The sequence below is a fragment of the Arachis hypogaea genome, chromosome 11 (genome assembly GCF_003086295.3).
Source record: "Arachis hypogaea cultivar Tifrunner chromosome 11, arahy.Tifrunner.gnm2.J5K5, whole genome shotgun sequence".
NCBI classification, from domain to species: domain Eukaryota; kingdom Viridiplantae; phylum Streptophyta; class Magnoliopsida; order Fabales; family Fabaceae; genus Arachis; species Arachis hypogaea.
In genome coordinates, this window is record NC_092046.1 from 106,499,132 (window position 1) to 106,520,847 (window position 21,716).

At 38.7% G+C, this 21,716-nt stretch overlaps 1 non-coding gene across 1 annotated transcript; it reads right to left on the reverse strand.

Moving 5' to 3' along the window:
* Nucleotides 1-629: 629 nt before the first annotated feature.
* LOC112724990 (small nucleolar RNA R71) lies at nt 630-737 on the reverse strand. The gene has a single exon (XR_003164124.1). It is a non-coding gene; the product is annotated as a small nucleolar RNA R71 (small nucleolar RNA).
* Nucleotides 738-21,716: the final 20,979 nt, after the last annotated feature.

Sequence of the window (21,716 nt, forward strand, 5' to 3'; positions counted from 1 at the left end):
TTCCCCTCTTCTTCTACTCACACAGGGATCCCTATACTGTAGTATAAAGGATCTCTATTATTATTATTATTTTTCTGTGCCCTCTTCTTTGTCATATGAGCAGGAGCAAGGATAAGAACATTCTTATGGAAGCAGATCCAGAACCTGAAAGGACTCTGAAGAAAAAATTAAGAGAAGCTAAAATACAACAATCCAGAGATAACCTTTCAGAAACTTTCGAACAGGAAGAGGAGATGGCAGCCGAAAATAATAATAATGTAAGGAAGATGCTTGGTGACTTTACTGCACCTAATTCCAATTTACATGGAAGAAGCATCTCCATTCCTGCCATTGGAGCAAACAACTTTGAGCTGAAACCTCAATTAGTTTCTCTGATGTAGCAGAACTATAAGTTTCATGGACTTCCATCTGAAGATCCTTTTCAGTTCTTAACTGAATTCTTGCAGATATGTGATACTGTTAAGACTAATGGAGTAGATCCTGAAGTCTACAGGCTCATGCTTTTCCCTTATGCTGTAAGAGACAGAGCTAGATTATGGTTGGATTCTCAACCCAAAGACAGCCTGAACTCTTGGGATAAGCTGGTCATGGCTTTCTTAGCCAAGTACTTTCCTCCTCAAAAGCTGAGCAAGCTTAGAGCTGATGTTCAAACCTTCAGACAAAAAGAAGGTGAATCCCTCTATGAAGCTTGGGAAAGATACAAACAGTTGACCAAAAAGTGTCCTTCTGACATGCTTTCAGAATGGACCATCCTGGATATATTCTATGATGGTTTATCTGAGCTATCAAAGATGTCACTGGACACTTCTGCAGGTGGATCCATTCACCTAAAGAAAACGCCTGCAGAAGCTCAAGAACTCATCGACATGGTTGCTAATAACCAGTTCATGTACACTTCTGAAAGGAATCCTGTGAGTAATGGGACGCCTATGAAGAAGGGAGTTCTTGAAGTTGATACTCTGAATGCCATATTGGCTCAGAATAAAATATTGACTCAGCAAGTCAATATGATCTCTCAGAGTCTGCATGGAATGCAAGCTGCATCCAACAGTACTCAAGAGGCTTCTTATGAAGAAGAAGCTTATGATCCTGAGAACCCTGCAATAGCAGAGGTGAATTACTTAGGTGAACCTTATGGAAACACCTATAACTCATCATGGAGAAATCATCCAAATTTCTCATGGAAGGATCAAAAGCCTCAACAAGGCTTTAATAATGGTGGAAGAAACAGGTTTAACAATAATAAACCTTTTTCATTATCCACTCAGCAACAGACAGAGAACTCTGCACAAAATACTTCTAATTTAGCAAATCTAGTCTTTGATCTATCCAAGGCCACTGTGAGCTTCATGAATGAAACAAGGTCTTCTATTAGAAAATTGGAAGCACAAGTGGGCCAGCTGAGTAAAAGGATCACTGAAATCCCTCCCAGTACTCTCCCAAGCAATACAGAAGAGAACCCAAAAGGAGAGTGCAAGGCCATTGACATAAGCACCATGGCCGAACCTACAAGGGGAGTGGAGGACGTGAATCTCAAGGAGGAGGACCTGGGACGTCCAGTGATCAATAAGGACCTTCCCTCTGAGGAACAAAAGGACTCTGAGGATCATCTAGAGACCATAGAGATTCCATTGAACCTCCTTATGCCCTTCATGAGCTCTAATGAGTATTCCTCTTCTGAAGAGAATGAGGATGTTACTGAAGAGCAAACTGCCAAGTTTCTTGGTGCAATCATGAAGCTGAATGCCAAATTATTTGGCATTGATACTTGGGAAGTTGAACCTCCCTTGTTCATCAATGAACTAAGTGATCTGGATCAACTGACATTGCCTCAGAAGAGACAGGATCCTGGAAAGTTCATAATACCCTGTACCATAGGCACCATGATCTTTAAGGCTCTGTGTGACCTTGGTTCAGGAATAAACCTCATGCCCCTCTCTGTAATAGAGAAACTGGGAATCTATGGGGTGCAAGCTGCTAAAATCTCATTAGAGATGGCAGACAGTTCAAGAAAACAGGCTTATGGACAAGTAGAGGACGTGTTAGTAAAGGTTGAAGGCCTTTACATCCCTGCTGATTTCATAGTCCTGGATACTGGAAAGGAAGAGGATGAATCCATCATCCTAGGAAGACCTTTCCTGGCCACAGCAAGAGCTGTGATTGATGTTGACAGAGGTGAAATAGCCCTTCAATGGAATGAGGACTCCCTTGTGTTTAAAACTCAAGGATCTCCCTCTGCAACCATGGAGAGGAAGCAGAAAAAGCTTCTCTCAAAGCAGAGTCAACCAGAGCCCCACAGTCAAACTCTAAGTTTGGTGTTGGGAGGCCACAACCAAACTCTAAGTTTGGTGTTGAACTCCCATATCCAAACTCTAAGTTTGGTGTTGGAGAGTCTCAACAAAGCTCTGCACATCTGTGAGGCTCCATGAGAGCCCACTGTCAAGCTATTGACATTAAAGAAGCGCTTGTTGGGAGGCAACCCAATTTTTATTTATCTAACTATATTTTTCTTAGTTATATGTCTTTGTAGGTTCATGATCATGTGGAGTCACAAAATAAATATAAAAATTGAAAACGGAATCAAAAACAGCAGAAGAAAAATCACACCCTGGAGGAGCATCTGTCTGGCGTTCAGCGCCAGAACAGAGCATGGTTCTGGCGCTGAATGCCCAAAATGGGCAGCTTCTGGGCGCTGAACGCTAGAACAGGCATGGTTCTGGCGTTCAACGCCAGAAATGGCACACAAATGGGCGTTGAACGCCCAAAATGGCCACCAACCTGGCGCTGAACGCCCAGAGTTGTATGCAAAGGCATTTTTACATGCCTAATGGGTGCAGGGATGTAAATCCTTGAACACCTCAGGATCTGTGGACCCCACAGGATCCACTCAGGATCTGTGGACCCCACAGGATCCCCACCTACCTCCACTCACTTCTTCTCACCACTTTCTTTCACACAACCCCATAAACACTCTTCCCCAAAAACCCTTCACCAATCACCTCAAACTCTCTTCCCCATCACCTCTTCACCACTCACATCCATCCACTCTTCCCCATAAACCTACCTCATAAACCCCACCTACCTTCAAAATTCAAAACCAATTTCCCACCCAAACCCACCCATATGGCCGAAACCTTTCCACCCTCCCTTCCCCATATAAAGCCCTCCATTCTTCATCAAATTCACACAACACACCCCTCTACACCCCTCTTGGCCGAAACACTTCCCACTCTCCCACTCCTCTATTTCTTCTTCTTCTTCTTCTATTCTTCTTTTCTTGCTCGAGGACGAGCAATATTCTAAGTTTGGTGTGGTAAAAGCATAAGCTTTTTGTTTTTCCATTACCATTGATGGCACCTAAGACCGGAGAATCCTCTAGAAAGGGGAAAGGAAAGACAAAAGCTTCCACCTCCGAGTCATGGGAGATGGAAAGGTTCATCTCCAAAGCCCATCAAGACCACTTCTATGCTGTTGTGGCCAAGAAGAAGGTGATCCCCGAGGTCCCTTTCAAACTCAAAATAAATGAGTATCCGGAGATCCGACATGAAATTCAAAGAAGAGGTTGGGAAGTTCTAACAAATCCCATCCAACAAGTCGGCATCCTAATGGTTCAAGAGTTCTATGCCAATGCATGGATCACCAAGAACCATGATCAAAGTAAGAACCCGGATCCAAAGAACTATGTTACAATGGTTCGGGGGAAATACTTAGATTTTAGTCCGGAGAATGTGAGGTTGGCGTTTAACTTGCCCATGATGCAAGGAGATGAACGCCCCTACACTAGAAGGGTCAACTTTAATCAAAGGTTGGACCAAGTCCTTATGGACATATGCGTGGAAGGAGCTCAATGGAAGATTGACTCCAAAGGCAAGCCGGTTCAACTAAGAAGATTGGACCTCAAGCCTATAGCTAGAGGATGGTTGGAGTTCATTCAATGCTCAATCATTCCCACTAGCAACCGGTCTGAAGTTACTATAGACCGGGCCATCATGATCCATAGCATCATGATTGGAGAAGAGGTGGAAGTTCATGAGATGATACCTCAAGAACTCTACAAGGTGGCTGACAAGTCCTCCACTATGGCAAGGTTAGCCTTTCCTCACCTCATTTGCCACCTATGCAATTCGGCTGGGATTGACATAGAGGGAGATATCCTTATTAAAGAGGACAAGCCCATCACTAAGAAGAAGATGGAGCAAGCAAGAGAGCCCATTCATGGAGCTCAAGAGGCGTATGAAGCTCATCACCATGAGATCCCGGAAATGCCTCAAATGTACTTTCCTCCACAAAACTACTGGGAGCAAATCAACACCTCCCTAGGAGATTTGAGTTCCAATATGGGACAACTAAGGGTGGAACATCAAGAGCACTCCATCATGCTTCATGAAATTAGAGAAGATCAAAACGCAATGAGGGAGGAGCAACAAAGACAAGGAAGAGACATAGAAGAGCTCAAAGACATCATTGGTTCCTCAAGAAGGAAACGCCACCATCACTAAGGTGGATTCATTCCTTGTTCTTGTTTCTTCTGTTTTTTGTTTCTATGTTATGTGCTTATCTGTGTTTGTGTCTTCATTACATGATCATTAGTAGTTAGTAACTATGTCTTAAAAGTTATGAATGTCCTATGACTCCATCACCTCTCTTAAATAAAAAAATGTTTTAATTCAAAAGAACAAGAAGTACATGAGTTTCGAATTTATCCTTGAACTTAGCTTAATTATATTGATGTGGTGACAATGCTTCTTGTTTTCTGAATGTATGCTTGAACAGTGCATATGTCTTTTGAAGTTGTTGTTTAAGAATGTTAAATATGTTGGCTCTTGAAAGAATGATGACTAGGAGACATGTTATTTGATAATCTGAAAAATCATAAAAATGATTCTTGAAGCAAGAAAAAGCAGCAAAGAACAAAGCTTGCAGAAAAAAAAAATAGGCGAAAAAAAAAGAAAAAAAAAAAGAAAAAGCAAGCAGAAAAAGCCAAAAGCTCTTAAAACCAAGAGGCAAGAGCAAAAAGCCAATAACCCTTAAAACCAAAAGGCAAGGGCAATAAAAAGGATCCCAAGGCTTTGAGCATCAGTGGATAGGAGGGCCTAAAAGGAATAAAGTCCTGGTCTAAGCGGCTAAACCAAGCTGTCCCTAACCATGTGCTTGTGGCGTGAAGGTGTCAAGTGAAAACTTGAGACTGAGCGGTTAAAGTCAAGGTCCAAAGCAAAAACAAAGAGTGTGCTTAAGAACCCTGGACACCTCTAATTGGGGACTTTAGCAAAGCTAAGTCACAATCTGAAAAGGTTCACCCAATTATGTGTCTGTGGCATTTATGTATGCGGTGGTAATACTGGAAAACAAAGTGCTTAGGGCCACGGCCAAGACTCATAAAAAAGCTGTGTTCAAGAATCATCATACTGAACTAGGAGAATCAATAACACTATCTAAACCCTGAGTTCCTATAGATGCCAATCATTCTGAACCTCAATGGATAAAGTGAGATGCCAAAACTATTCAAGAGGCAAAAAGCTATAAGTCCCGCTCATATGATTGAAGCTCTGTTTCACTGATAGTTTGGAATTTATAGTATATTCTCTTCTTTTTATCCTATTTGATTTTCAGTTGCTTGGGGACAAGCAACAATTTAAGTTTGGTGTTGTGATGAGCGGATAATTTATACGCTTTTTAACATTGTTTTTAGTATGTTTTTAGTAGGATCTAGTTACTTTTAGGGATGTTTTCATTAGTTTTTATGTTAAATTCACATTTCTGGACTTTGCTATGAGTTTGTGTGTTTTTCTGTGATTTCAGGTATTTTCTGGCTAAAATTGAGGGACTTGAGCAAAAATCAGATTCAGAGGTTAAAAAAGGACTGCTGATGCTGTTGGATTCTGACCTCCCTGCACTCAAAGTGGATTTTCTGGAGTTACAGAACTCGAAATGGTGCGCTTCCAATTGCGTTGGAAATTCGACATCCAGGGCTTTCCAGCAATATATAATAGTCCATACTTTGGCCAAGAATAGATGACGTAAACTGGCGTTCAACGCCAGCTTTCTACCCAAATCTGGCGCCCAGCGCAAGAAAAGGAGCCAAAACCAGAGTTGAACGCCCAAACTGGCCCAAAAGCTGGCGTTCAACTCCAAGAAGGACCTCTACACGTGCAACACTCAAGCTCAGCCCAAACACACACCAAGTGGGCCCAGGAAGTGGATTTATGCATCAATTACTTACTCATGTAAACCCTAGTAGCTAGTTTATTATAAATAGGACCTTTTACTATTGTATTAGACATCCTGGATCCTGGATTGTATTTTGATCCTGTGATCACGTTTTGGGGGCTGGCCATCTCGGCCATGCCTGGACCTTTCACTTATGTAATTTTAACGGTAGAGTTTCTACACTCCATAGATTAAGGTGTGGAGCTCTGCTGTTCCTCAAAGATTAATGCAAAGTACTACTGTTTTCTATTCAATTCATCTTATTTCGCTTCTAAGATATCCATTCGCACCCAAGAACCTGATGAAGGTGATGATTATGTGTGACGCTCATCACCATTCTCCCCTATGAACACGTGCCAGACAAACACTTCTGTTCTACATGAAATAAGCTAGAATGAATATCTCTTAGATCTCCTAACCAGAATCTTCGTGGCGTAAGCTAGAATGATGGCGGCATTCAAGAGAATCCGGAAAGTCTAAACCTTGTCTGTATTCCGAGTAGGATTCAATGATTGAATGACTGTGACGAGCTTCAAACTCGCGATTGTTGGGCGTTAGTGACAGACACAAAAGGAGGGTGAATCCTATTCCAGCATGATCGAGAACCGACAGATGATTAGCCGTGCTGTGACAGAGCATGTGAGCATATTTTTCATTGAGAGGAGGGGATGTAGCCACTGACAACGGTGATGCCCTTGCATAAAGCCAGCCATGGAAAGGAGTAAGACTGATTGGATGAAGATAGCAGGAAAGCAGAGGTTCAGAGGAACGAAAGCATCTCTATTCGCTTATCTGAAACTCTCACCAATGATTTACATAAGTATTTCTATCCCTATTCTATTAACTATTATTCGAAAACACCATTATCAATGTATATCTGCCTAACTGAGATTTGCAAGGTGACCATAGCTTGCTTCATACCGACAATCTCCGTGGGATTCGACCCTTACTCACGTAAGGTATTACTTGGACGACCCAGTGCACTTGCTGGTCAGTTACACGGAGTTGTGAACCATGGTCTTGGCATCATGTTTTTGGCGCCATTACCAGGGAAAGAAAGAGCAATGAATTTTACATAATTAAAGTGTAATCACGATTCCGCGTACCAGTAACTTTATAATATCATTCAAGCATCTTCTAATACTAATATAATGATAATATTATACTATTATCTCTCTTCTCTCATGAGTCGAGTCCGGTTCGTCAAACTGAGACTATTTACAAAAACTAGAATCAGAACTCCTAACCGATACAGTTCAAAAACTAGGTTCTTCGCGATTGCGTTGTCGGGCTTGTCTCAACTAAGGTCCTGAGTTAAAGATAATATAATGACAATGAGGATTGAGATGCTTGATGATACAGAAGAGGTGTTCCCTTTACTAATCTTCCAGAGAAATCCGTGTCTTCAGAAAAGATCTTGCGTACTCGAAAATTAGGGTTGTTACATTCTACCCTCCTAAAAGAAAATTTTGCCCTCAAAATTTCAGCCGCGTGCAAGAATTCATTTTCAAGCGGTCTATATCCTTCAAGCTGTCCTAACGAAGAGATCGGTTTGTTCCTTACAGCATCCAAATCTCACACAGCCATAGCCATGAAGATCATAACAACTATGAAGATAGCTGTGGCTCACGTCGATTTGTCTTTTGGAGCTCGATTAAACCATGTCTATTCACAGTCATTGAGGTCTTATCCGCACCAAAGAATCAACATTAAGGTGATCAGTTTTAATATCTCAAGCTAGGCACGAACATTGCCAAAATGAGCACTCATAGACATTCATGCCAAATGTATCTTGAAGATACCCTAACAGCATGAGACACACAAGCAGAGTATGCAATGAAGCATAGTCAGTCCACTCCCCAGGCTCTACTGGGAACGAACTGCTCTGATACCAAATTGTAACGACCCAATTTTCAGTACGCCTAGGACATACCAGAAACCGAGTGCTACCAATTTGTCATCCTAATTATTATCTATTATTTATTATATGAGCCTGATTCGTTGTTAAAAGCGTAGTTAGTTAGTGAGGTACTTTTTTTTCCTGAAAACGTTTGGATTAATAAACATAATCATTTATAATCAATTCACAAATAAAAACAGATAAAACAGTTATAAACAATCACACATAAATACATCACAAGCAGCTAACAACATTCAGTGATCCAGCCTTTATTAGAGTATAGACTTTTAGTTAGAACACCCCTAGATATAGCTAGATAATAACTATATACATATACATACATACAACATCCCAGGTCCTGACCTGTTCAAGAGGTCCCTAAGCTGGCACCTAGGCTAGCCTAGACTATATACTCGCCTAGTCCCTCTAAACTACTAAAGCGAGGGAAAGTGCATTCTAAGTCTTCAAAACTCAAGTCAGGTGGAACGTCACCAAAAGATGGAACATCATCTACTATTCCTCTGCACGATCAGACGTTGCCATATGACATCTCTCTGGTACCTCATCAGGTAGCCACACAACAGGAGTCTCGTACACAGGATTTAGGCTAAAATGCGCATACGACGGGGTGCAGACATCGGCTGGTCTCATAGTATATACATATAAACAGATAAAGAGATTCACCTTAGACTCAGAAGACTACCTAGAGCGGAATTCCTCTTTGCGAAATGGTCATCAATAGATTACGGAAGGGTACTCCTGCTTCCATCTGAAGGGGGAAGGGAGAGAGAAGGGGTAAGAACTGGGGAGTTCTTAGTAGGGCCGGGGTTATTAGTTAAGTTCATTAATTTGTGTCACTTAGTAGATATATAGCAGAATACCGAGAAGTAGTGAACAGAAGATACAGATAAATAGAGAAAATAGAGAAAACAGAAAGCAAAACACAAACAAAAGAATACAAGAAAACAAAACACAGACACAGTGAATAGAATACAAACAAAGAAAGCATACATTCATTCAACAATCATAACAGAGGAAATGCACAACCAAGTATGATGCATGTCTGTCTTATGCAGGCCATGAGCTCACGTGTCGGTTTACACCCTGCAGCCCGACATTACCCAGGAAATAGTCCTAGATATGGCTTATTCTCTGTAGTTGAACTTTGGCCTACAGAAATAACACTCCCGTAAGTGAACTTCGGCTTACAGGAATAGTCTAAACACAACACAACAACTTTCTGTAGGTGAACTTTGGCTTACAGAAATAACACCTCTGTAAGTGAACTTCGGCTTACAGAAAAAGTCTAATTATAGCACAACAACTTTCTGTAGGTGAACTTCGGCCTACAGAAATAGCACCTCTGTAAGTGAACTTCGGCTTACAGGAATCACAACTCTCTGTAGGTGAACTTCGGCCTACAGGAGCAACACCCTGAGATACACAATTGATATTCACTGTAGGTGAACTTCGGCCTACAGGAATAACAACTCACTGTAGGTGAACTTGGGCCTACAGGACCTCTAGGGCCAACTGAAAAGCAGCAGATGAATATACAAATATCTCTGGAGTTGCCTTAACGCAACAAATGACCTTTCAACAGGCCCTCTGCTTGTTCTCTATTCTCTTTATCATATTACTCTTTTCACTTTGTCTTTTTACTCTGCTCTGACATCTCTGCTTAACATATGTATTTAAAGCTTATGTAAATTTTGGTATGAATATTTAGCCTGTCCCGAGTATAGGTTCATTAAGTCTATACTGAAATAGTTTAACTTTTCATATAATACCTAACCCTATTCATAACTCAAGGACTAACTATGTTACCCTAGTTCGTTCGCTAGTCTCTGTCTGTTTTTCTGTCATTAATACTTTACAGACTTTTTCTTCGATTTTTATCTTTTCTTCAACTTCTTATCTTTCTTTTATCTTTGCCTCGCTAATATGTTCTTACCACTCCCTAAGTATTTTATGAAGGTAATTATGAGATTCTGCGCTTAAAGTTGTCTTTCTAAAGCTTTTACAGAAAACTGCCTTTTCCGCATTATTTTATTATTTTTATGAAAATATTATTTTTAATTAAATATTATTATTTAATATTTTTTATTTTTTTTATTTTATCATTAAATTTTCGAAAATTAACTTACTTTTACTTTTAACCTTTAAAATTCACTTTTTACCACCCATAACTTTTAATATTTCTACTTTTACCACCCTAACTATCAGAAATTACCAAACAACCCCTTAAACACCAATAATTTTACTTCCTTGCCCTTTTTAAGATCTAAGGCCTGTTCTTCATCACACTCAAAGTGTTCTTCATGTTCTTCATAAATTCTTCAGATTCTTTCTCTATTTTTACCCGTTTTTTAGTCTTTTCAGTAACCGAATTTTACTATAATTCATAATAAATTAGCAGACACCAAAACCCCATATTTTCTACATGATTTCAACACAAATTGAACCTCAATTTAAGCTTAGGGTTTCGTTTTTCCAGCTGCCCCAAGAACATGAACTTTAAAGCTTGAATTTCATCAAATTTCATTAAAATTTCACCAAATTTTCACCAAGAATCAATCATATATGCAGCCAACTTTTAGCATAGCCAAATCATACAACATTCACAAAACTCAAACACAAATAATCAAATTTAATTTCGTCACACCCTACCTGGTTTTGCTACTCCTAATTCAGTTAGACTTTCAGGTGGTCCTTTAGCACTTTTTCCTCCTAAATCACATCAAGAACAACTTTAAATCCAAAAACTCTCAACTAACCAAATCTCCCTCAGCACGTTAGGAGGTGATTTCCAACCTTAGACTTGCTGGAAAGTCACGTTTCTTGGCCCTCAAGTCAAGTTAAGCATGATTCCTAAGGAAGAACATCAAGAAAACACATGTTTAAGCATGTTTCCTTGAAAACTGAATTGAAAGGGGAAAGGAACAGCCATCTCACCTTATTTCCAGCCTTGATAAGTTACATGGTTATGTAGAGAAAGAAGAAAGGATCATTTTGGTGAAATCGGAGTTTTAATTTGAGTTTTAGTTCAGAAGAAATCAAGCTTTGAAGATTAAGAGTTCATGAAAGTTTCTCTCTTTTCTCTCTTGTTATTTTCGGCCAAAGGGAGTAAATGACCAGCCTTGGAGTATCTTGGGGGTGTAAGGTGAGTTGTGATTGGTTGGCTTGGAGGTGGGTTAAAATAATATTAAAATGTCTCAGGTGTATAACTACTAAAACTAGATGTATCGGAACACTTGTAAAAACATCTCTAAAAATTATTTTTTGAGCTACTAGCTTAAATGACACTAGTAACATATTTATTATGAGAATAAAACATGTATAATGAGGCCTTAGCATTGCTAAAGTCATCAGAGAGTGCCGGTGCTAAGCTGCACCAGTAAACTGTGAACCCGGTTAAACCGATTTCCTGTTTTTAACTAAAACAGACCAGGTAACTTTATAATATCATTCAAGCATCTTCTAATACTAATATAATGATAATATTATACTATTATCTCTCTTCTCTCATGAGACGAGTCCGGTTCGTCAAACTGAGACTATTTACAAAAACTAGAATCAGAACTCCTAACCGATACGGTTCAAAAACTAGGTTCTTTGCGATTGTGTTGTCAGGCTTATCTCAACTAAGGTCCTGAGTTAAAGATAATATAATGACAATAAGGATTGAGATGCTTGATGATACAGAATAGGTGTTCCCTTTACTAATCTTCCAGAGAAATCCGTGTCTTCAGAAAAGATCTTGCGTACTCGAAAATTAGGGTTGTTACAGTGGCGAATGGTGAAAAGGAGCTTGTGAGTGTGGTGGTTCGAAGTTATGTTGAGAGGATGGTCTGTAAGCACAGGGTGGGATTTGTTGGTAACTACCAGGAGGTCCACCATATCTATCAGCTTGGTATACATTGTAGAATGGTCTTTGTTCATGATATCTTGGAAAGTGTTGTTGCCTAAAGGGGTGATCAGATCCTCTAGGCTCCATCCATCTTTGATTGCGTAGACCTTGATGCATATTCCTGTTATATCTTTCACTCCTTTCAACAATATTAGAACCAAACTCAAAGCGAGAGGGTTGAGAATTCATAGTAGCTAATAAAAATAAAAAGAAAAAATAAACAAAAAAATAAACAAATAAAAGAAAAATATTTACAATAACCAATAATAAGGCACACGTTTGCAGTTTCCCGGCAACGGCGCCATTTTGAAGAGAGAACTTTTACGTGGTCTAGAAATTTGCAGATAAATCCTCGTTGCAGGTATAGCTTCTAAACCAACAAAAGTCCTTTCTTACAAACGTTTTGGTTGTCACAAGTAACAAACCCCTTTAAAATTGATAACCGAAGTATTTAAACCTCGGGTCGTCTTCTCAAGGAACTGCAGGGAGGTGTTCTTATTATTGGTTATGAGTTTTGTAAATTGGGGGTTTCGAAAGTAAGGAACAAGTAATTTAAATGACAAATAAAATAAGTAAATAACTGTAAAATAAACTCTTGGCAAGGTATGAGAATTTGGAACTCCTATCCTAGTTATCCTTATCAATGGTGATGAGAATTGAGTTTTAATCCCACTTATTTAGCCTTTACTAAAGCAAAGGAAGGTCAAGCAGACCAATTAGTTTGATCCTCAGGTCCTAGTCAATTCCTAAGAAAGGAATAGAGTTATTGAAGTTCAATTCAATTAGAAAAGACAAAAATTATCAATCACGTTGAGTTTGATAACTCATGAGTTACCAATTACTTAACCAAGGCCAAAAGGGGAAAAGTAAACTTACTCGAATAAAAATATCTTCAGATTGGAAGCAACAGTAACATAAATAAAAGGAAGCAATCATAAACTGAAATACCTCAAATAGCATTAATTGAGAGAATCATATGTAACATGGAAGAGTTCATAAATTAATTTGAGAAAATAATTAAAAAGAAACATTGAACCTGATAAAAAGAGACAATCATGAAAGCGAGAAAAATCCTAATTTCTAGTCCTAAGAGAGAGAGAGAGGAGAGAACCTCTCTTTAAAAACTACATCTAAATCATGAAAAGTGAATAATCGAATACGTCCCTATGAATAGACGCATTCCCCCACTTTATAACCTCTGATCTGTGCTTTTTGGACTTGGATCTGGGCCAAAAAGGGTTTCAGAAATCGCTGGGAGCATTTTCTGTAATTTCTGGTGCGTGGCGTCTGTCACGCGTCCGCGTGGGTCATGCGGTCACATCATCTGGAGTTTTCTTTATCACGCGTTCGCTTCGGTCATGCGTCCACGTCATCTGTGTTCTGCTTAAGGCGCACATCCGCATCAGTCACGTGTTCGCGTTGCTGCTTTTTCGCGCTAGGCATGCGGCCGCGTCGTCCATGCGTTCGCGTCGTTGCCAGTTTCTTCAAAAACTCCATTTTGTTCTTTCCTTCCATTTTTGTATGTTTCCTTTCCATCCTTTAAGTCATTTCTGCCTTAGAAGATCTGAAACTACTCAACACACAAATCACAGCATCGAATGGTAATAAAGGGTAATTAAAATAATTATTTTTAAAGCATAGAAAACATATTTTTCACATATATCACATAATAAGAAAGGAAAAGTAAAACCATGCAATTTACATGAATAAGTGGGTGAAAGTTTGAATAAATCACTTAAATTGAGCACAATATATATTATAAAATATGGGTTTATCAGCGTGCATGTCCAAAATCCAAATCTTTAATTTGTTCCATGCTCGTTCCCCTCATGCATGCTTCCTTCACTCCTCTTAGCCACTTTTTGCCCTATAACTTCTAAAACCACTTAACAAACAGATCAATGCATCAAATGGTAGTAGAGGAGAATTACAATATATCAATTTTGTTGCAAAAGAGGCATATTTTCATCTATGAGGTAAAATGGGGAAGGAACACAAAATTATGCAGTTTTATATGAATAAGTGTGGAAGATCATTGATAAAACCCTTAGATTCTATACATGATAAACCCTAAAAACAGGGTTTATCATCCATGAAACTTGCAATTATGCTGCATTAGAGAAACTAATTGAGGCTTAAGCTCAAAGTTGTTTGCTCTAATTGCAGGAATTGAGATGCTTCTTCCATAAAAGTCAGAAGTTGGTGCAGTAAAGTCACCAAGCATCTTCCTTGCATCTCCAACATGTTGTTGGGTTCGGCTGCCATGTCTTCTTCTTTTTCAAAAATTTCTGTAAGGTCCTCTCCAGAGTGTTGTGCTTTAGCTTCCTCTTTAGAGTCCTTTCAGGTTCAGGATCAGCTTCAACAAGAATGCCTTTATCCTTGTTCCTGCTCATATGAAAAAGAAGAGAACGGAAAAGAAGAGGAATCCTGTATGTCACAGTATAGAGATTCCTTTATGTGAGTAGAAGAATAGAAGAATAGAAGAATGAGGTAGAGAGAGAATAAGAAGAATTCGAACACAGAGAGAGGGAGAGGGTTCGAATTATGAGTAGAAGAGAAGTGTTAGTAAATAAATAAATAAATAAATAGAAAGAGATGAGAGAGAAAGAGAGTATTCAAATTTTAAAAAGAGGGAGAAGAAAAATATTTTTATTTTTTGTTTATTTAATTAAGTTAGAATTCGAATAAAAAAAGAAATAAAATAAAATTAGAATTTAAAACAATTAGTTAATTAAAAAGAATTTTGAAAAAGTGGTTAGTAATTTTCAAAAATTAGAAGTGGAAAAGTAGTTAGGTGGTTTTGAAAAAGATAAGAAATAGTAAACTTTTTAAAATTAAAACAAACAAGTCAAGTGGTTAATTGAAAAAGATTTGAAAATAAATTTTGAGAAGATAAGAAGTTAGAAAAAGATTTTGAAATTAAATTTTAAAAAAGATATGATTGAAATTTATTTTGAAAAAGATTTGAAAAAGAAATTTAAAAAGATTTTATTTTGAAAATTAAAGTTGATGACTTGACTAACAAGAAACTAAAAGATATGATTCTAGAAATTAAAGATTGAACCTTTCTTAACAGGAAAGTAATAAACTTGAAATTTTTTAATCAAGACATTAATTATTAGCAAGGATTTTCGAAAATATGAAATAGAATTAAGAAAAAAAATTTGAAAATTTTATTTAAGAAATTCAAAATTGTTAAAAAATGAAAAAGATTTGATTTTTGAAAAAGATTTGAAAAGATAAAATTTTTAAATTGAAATTTTGACTTGACTAATAAGAAACAACTAAATTTTTAAAATTTTTGACCAAATCAACTCAAAATTTCGAAATTTATGAGTAAAATAAAGGAAAGATATTATTTTTAATTTTTTTGACTTAATGAAGAAAGAGAAAAACAAAAAAATGACACAAGACATAAAAATTTAAGATCAAAATAAATAATGCATGCAAGAACACTTTGAATGTCAAGATGAACACCAAGAACACTTTACAGATCAAGATGACATCAAGAACATATTTTTAAAAATTTTTAGGAAAAGAAAGACATGCAAGAGATTATACTCCAGAGACCCAAGAGAGGCAAGTCAAATCCGTGGATCAGAGACCCAAGAGATTATACTCGAGCTGTCATCCATGGACTACGTTGAACATCATGTAGACCGCTTGTGGTTGTTAGGCACGCGGATCTTGGCTAAGCGAGTAACGAAGATAGTGGGTGATTGTTACGGGTCACCCCTTCATTCTGACTTAACTAAATTAAGTACGAGAGTATATCTTGGAGAAGAAGTAAGAGTGAATTGAAAGAGAAACAATAGTACTTGCATTAATTCATGAAGAACAGTAGAGCTCCGCACCTTAATCTATGAGGTGTAGAAACTCCACCGTAGAAAATACATAAGAGAAAAAGGTCTAGGCATGGCTGAATGGCCAGCCTCCTAAATGGAATAAGATCTGTTCCAAAACTAAAAGATGATAAAGTATGCGAATACAATAGTAAAAAGTGCTATTTATACTAAACTAGTTACTAGGGATTACAGAAAATAAGTAACTAAGTGCTGATAGTGCAGAAATCCACTTCCGGGGCCCACTTGGTGAGTGTTTGAGCTGAACTTTGAAGCTTTCACATGCATAGACCATTTTTGGAGTTAAACGCCAGCTTGGGTGCAAGTTTGGGCATTTAACTCCAGTTCTGGTGCCAGTTCTGGCGTTTTACGCCAGAAAAGGGTCTCTGGTGGGCATTTGGACGCCAGTTTGGGCCATCAAATCTCGGGTAAAGTATGGACTATTAGATATTGCTGGAAGACCAAGATGTCTACTTTCTAACGCAATTGAGAGCGCGCCAGTTGGGCTTATGTAGCTCCAGAAAATCCACTTTGAGTGCAGAAGAGTCAGAATCCAACAGCATCTGTAGTCCTTTCTCAGCCTCTGAATCAGATTTTTGCTCAGGTCCCTCAATTTCATCCAGAAAATACCTGAAATTACAGAAAAAGACACAAACTCATAGTAAAGTCCAGAAATGTGATTTTTGCATAAAAACTAATAAAAATATAATAAAAAGTAACTAAAACATACTAAAAACTATGTAAAAATAATGCCAAAAAGGGTATAAATTATCCGTTCATCAGCGTGGCACACCAAACCCTGGGTGTGCCACGCCAGTTCAAGGTTCCAGAAAGGAAGATGAAGTACACAATGGGCGTGGCACGCCAGACCCTAGGCATGCCACGCTAGTTCAATTTTCCAGAAAGGAAGATGAAGCACACAGTGGGCGTGGCACACTAGACCCTGGGCATGCCACGCCAGTTCAAGGTTCCAGAGAGGAAGATGAAGCACACAGTGGGCGTGGCATGCCAGACCCTGGGTGTGCCACGCCAGTTCAATTTTCCAGAGAGGAGAAGAAGAAGAAAAAGCCTGGGAGTGCCACTTGAGATCGAAGGCATGGCATGCCAGGCTAACCAATTGTTAAGAAGACCCTGGGCGTGCCACTTGGGCTCGAAGGCGTGGCACGCCAGGGAAAGTGATTCAAAGGGCGTGCAACTTGAGGAGCTGGGCATGGCGCGCCAAGCCAAACTTAGTGGCTAGGCGTGGCACGCCACTCAAACGCCAGCCACACGCCAAGCCTGGAGAGTCACATTTATTGAGTTTTCCTTCCCTCCAACTGTAATTTTTCTTTTCTCTTTTGTATTTTCTTAATTCTAGTGATATGAGTAGTATAAATAACCCCTGAAAATACTGAGAAAGGGGTTACTGAGTAGTTAGTTAGTTGGCATTGGCAAGTTTAGTTTAAGTTTTACTTTTACACTTCATCTCTTCCATCTCTTGTACTTTTCTCTGAGTTATGAGTAGCTAAATTCCCTCTCATTGGGAGAGGAAGCTCTGTTGTACTTGATGGATTAATGATAGTGAATTTCTTCTTTTCTTCATCTTCTCTTTGATTTGCTAGAAGGAATTTTGTTTTAATGCTAGTGTTCAATCATATTGGGAAAGAGGTTGAATGCAAAATGGGTTTCATGGGAGCCTTAGAAAAGGAAACATGAAACCATGCTTGAAATCCCTTCTCACAATTGAGTAGATATGGGTATTCGTGATTGGATATGGTGACATATAATCCACCCACTACTTGGATCTATGAGAATATGTGGTATAATCAGGGACCAATCATATCTCTCTTCATGAGTAATTAGACCAAGGAATTGGCTCATTATCAAGATTTGAGAGATTGAATCACCAAGGGATTGGGGTTCAATCAATCATGATTGCCAAGAGGTCAATGAGTTGCATGATTGAAGATGATATGAGCTGAATTTAATCCAAAGAGAACAACATCTCCTGATCCCAGTGAATTTCCCCTATTCTTATCTTCCACATTCTTTATAGCTTTCTTTACATTCTGTTATTCCCCATTCCCATTTACAATTCAGTCAGTTATGATTCAGCACTTTACATTCTTGCCATTTATTTTTCTGCACTTTACTGCTTCTCTTTACTTTTGAGCCATTTACAATTCTGCTCATTTAGAATTCTACAATCACAATCTATAATGCTCAGCTTGACTAATTCACCCATTGATTAAAATTGCTCAAATCTACCAATCTCTGTGGATTTGACCCCACTCCTAGTGGGTTATTAGTTGATGATATTTTTGGTGCGCTTGCCAAAAGAACGGATTCATTATTTTATATGGGGAGTGAATTCCAGTCATTAGTAACCTCGACTACTAGAGTAGCTAGAGCCCTTAAGACTAGGAAGCTTAACCCTCGATACATAGGACCTTTCCAAATACTTAAAAGAGTCGGTTTAGTAGCTTATCAAGTAGCCCTTCCTCCTTATCTATCAAACCTTCATGATGTTTTTCATATCTCACAACTTAAAAAATATATTCCTGAGGAGAGTCACGTTTTACAACCAGAGACAGTACAGTAAAGAAATGATTTGAAATATCATGCATCACCAACTCAGATCGTAGAAAGAAATGATAAGCAATTGAGGGGCAAAACTATTCCCTTGGTTAAAGTAGCTTGGGGACAAAGAGGAGAAGAAGAGCACACTTGGGAACTGAAAGACAAGATGAAAGCTGATTACCCGCATCTGTTCTCAGGTAACTAAAATATTGAGGGCAAAATTTTCTTTTAGGAGGGTAGAATATAACAACCTAGTTTTCGAGTATGCGAAATCTTTTCTGAAGACATAGATTTCTCCGAAAGATTAGTAAAGGGAACACCTTTGCTGTATGGTGCACGAAATTGTGATCTCCAGGATCGAACAAATCCTGGTAATGGCTCCAAAGTTTGGTGCTCCGATCTTAATTCATAATTGTCACAACTTCGATACAACTAACCAGCAAGTGCACTGGGTCGTCCAAGTAATACCTTACGTGAGTAAGGGTCGAATCCCACGGAGATTGTTGGTATGAAGCAAGCTATGGTCACCTTGTAAATCTCAGTCAGGCAGATATAAAGTGATAATGGTGTTTTCGAATATTATATAATAGAATAAGGATAGAGATACTTATGTAATTCATTGGTAAGAATCTCAGATAAGCGAATGGAGATGCTTTCCGTTCCTCTGAACCTCTGCTTTCCTGCTATCTTCATCCAATCAGTCTTACTCCTTTCCATGGCTGGCTTTATGTGATACATCACCACTGTCAATGGCTACTTTCGGTCATCTCACGGGAAAATGATCCAATGCCCTGTCACGGCACGGCTAATCGTCTGGAGGCATCACCCTTGTCAATGGCTTCATCTTATCCTCTCAGTGAATAATATGCTCACGCACCCTGTCACGGCACGGCTATTCATCTGTCGGTTCTCGATCATGCTGGAATAGGATTTACTATCCTTTTGCGTCTGTCACTAACGCCCTGCAATCGCGAGTTTGGAGCTCGTCACAGTCATTCAATCATTGAATCCTACTCGGAATACCACAGACAAGGTTTAGACTTTCCGGATTCTCTTGAATGCCGCCATCATTCTAGCGTATGCCACGAAGATTCTGGTTAGGAGATCTAAGAGATATTCATTCTAGCTTATTTCATGTAGAACGGAAGTGTTTCTCAGGCACGCGTTCATAAGGGAGAAGGATGATGAGCGTCACACATAATCATCACCTTCATCATGTTCTTGGGTGCGAATGGATATCTTAGAAGCGAAATAAGATGAATTGAATAGAAAACAGTAGTACTTTGCATTAATCTTTGAGGAACAGCAGAGCTCCACACCTTAATCTATGGAGTGTAGAAACTCTACCGTTAAAAATACATAAGTAAAGGTCCAGGCATGGCCGAGATGGCCAGCCCCTCTGATCTAAGAACCAGACGTCCAAAGATGATCCTAAGATCCTAAGATGATCAAAAGATAGTAAAAAAGACGGTCAAAAAGACGCCTAATACAATAGTAAGAGGTCCTATTTATAATAAACTAGTCACTAGGGTTTACATGAGTAAGTAATTGATGAATAAATCCACTTCCGGGTCCCACTTGGTGTGTGTTTGGGCTGAGCCTAAGTGTTGCACGTGCAGAGGCCATTTGTGGAGTTGAACGCCAGTTTCTGTGCCAGTTTGGGCGTTCAACTCTGGTTTTGGATCCTTTTCTGGCGCTGGACGCCAGATTTGGGCAGAAGGCTGGCGTTGAACGCCAGTTTACGTCGTCTATTCTTGGCCAAAGTATGGACTATTATATATTTCTGGAAAGCCCTGGATGTCTACTTTCCAACGCAATTGGAAGCGCGCCATTTTGAGTTCTGTAGCTCCAGAAAATCCACTTTGAGTGCAGGGAGGTCAGAATCCAACAGCATCGGCAGTCCTTTTTCAACCTCTGAATCTGATTTTTGCTCAAGTCCCTCAATTTCAGTCAGAAAATACCTGAAATCACAGAAAAACACACAAACTCATAGTAAAGTCCAGAAATGTGAATTTAACATAAAAACTAATGAAAACATCCCTAAAAGTAACTAGATCCTACTAAAAACATACTAAAAACAATGCCAAAAAGCGTATAAATTATCCGCTCATCACAACACCAAACTTAAATTGTTGCTTGTCCCCAAGCAACTAAAAATCAAATAGGATAAAAAGAAGAGAATATACTATAAATTCCAAACTATCAGTGAAACAGAGCTTCAATCATATGAGCGGGACTTATAGCTTTTTGCCTCTTGAATAGTTTTGGCATCTCACTTTATCCATTGAAGTTTAGAATGATTGGCATCTATAGGAACTTCAGATTTCGAATAGTGTTATTGACTCTCCTAGTTCAGTATGATGATTCTTGAACACAGCTTCTTTATAAGTCTTGGCCGTGGCCCTAAGCACTTTGTTTTCCAGTATTACCACCGGATACATAAATGCCACAGACACATAATTGGGTGAACCTTTTCAGATTGTGACTCAGCTTTGCTAAAGTCCCCAATTGGAGGTGTCCAGGGTTCTTAAGCACACTCTTCTTTTGCTTTGGACCTTGACTTTAACCGCTCAGTCTCAAGTTTTCACTTGACACCTACACGCCACAAGCACATGGTTAGGGACAGTTTGGTTTAGCCGCTTAGGCCAGGATTTTATTCCTTTAGGCCCTCCTATCCACTGATGCTCAAAGCCTTGGGATCCCTTTTTTATTTGCCCTTGCCTTTTGGTTTTAAGGGTTATTGGCTTTTTCTGCTTGCTTTTTCTTTCTATTTTTTTTTCGCCTATATTTTTTTTTTTCTGCAAGCTTTGTTCTTTGCTGCTTTTTCTTGCTTCAAGAATCATTTTTTTTTATTTTTCAGATTATCAAATAACATGTCTCCTAGTCATCATTCTTTCAAGAGCCAACATATTTAACATTCTTAAACAACAACTTCAAAAGACATATGCACTGTTCAAGTATACATTCAGAAAACAAGAAGCATTGTCACCACATCAATATAATTAAACTAAGTTCAAAGATAAATTCGAAACTCATGTACTTCTTGTTCTTTTGAATTAAAACAGTTTTTCATTTAAGAGAGGTGATGGATTCTTAGGACATTCATATCTTTAAGACAAAGTTACTAACTACTAATGATCATGTAATGAAGGCACAAACATAGATAAGCACATAACATAGAAAACGAAAAACAGAAGAAAGAAGAACAAGGAATGAATCCACCTTAGTGATGGTGGCGTTTCCTTCTTGAGGAACCAATGATGTCCTTGAGCTCTTCTATGTCTCTTCCTTGTCTTTG